The sequence below is a fragment of the Lepidochelys kempii genome, chromosome 12 (assembly GCF_965140285.1).
Source record: "Lepidochelys kempii isolate rLepKem1 chromosome 12, rLepKem1.hap1, whole genome shotgun sequence".
In the NCBI taxonomy this organism is placed as follows: Eukaryota; Metazoa; Chordata; order Testudines; family Cheloniidae; genus Lepidochelys; species Lepidochelys kempii.
The window spans coordinates 37,221,279-37,221,852 of record NC_136391.1 but is presented as its reverse complement, the minus strand read 5'-3'; positions in this window follow the sequence as shown (position 1 = coordinate 37,221,852).

The window sequence follows — 574 nt, the reverse complement described above, 5'->3', positions numbered from 1 at the left end:
CAATCCTTTATTAATCCCCTTGGACTCTTGGCTTCAGTGTTATCCTGCAGCAGTGAGTTCCACAGGTTGTGTTTTACTGTATCTGGCTGCCCTTCTTGTCCTTGTCTTAGAAAGGAGGATACATAGAAGCACTCGACTGACTGTGATGGGACTAGCCAATATTTTAGATACCTCAATCGCATCCCCGCTAATCCATCTCCTCCCCAAACTAAATAGCCCCTAGTCTTTCAGCCTCTCTCGTATGGAAGCCCCTGATCATTTCCATTGCCCTGCTCTGGGCTAGCCTAGCAGTGGAGCGCGGTGCAGTGAACCTGCTGTTTCCTGACGGCGTTTAGGATCAGTCCCTTGTGCCTGCCCCCAAGTACCCAGGGGCCACGTTGTGTCTGTCCTGTGCTGCAGGATGCCAGCAGGCCTGCTGTGTATAAGGTTGATCCCTGCTCAAGTCCTTCAGCCACTGGGCCGTATGGACACACCGGCTCTGCTGTGCACCCAGCCCAACTGCACCTCACAGCACCACGCTGAACTCCTCTGCCGCCGTAAAAGTGACCTATGATTAGATTCCGACCCTGGAAAG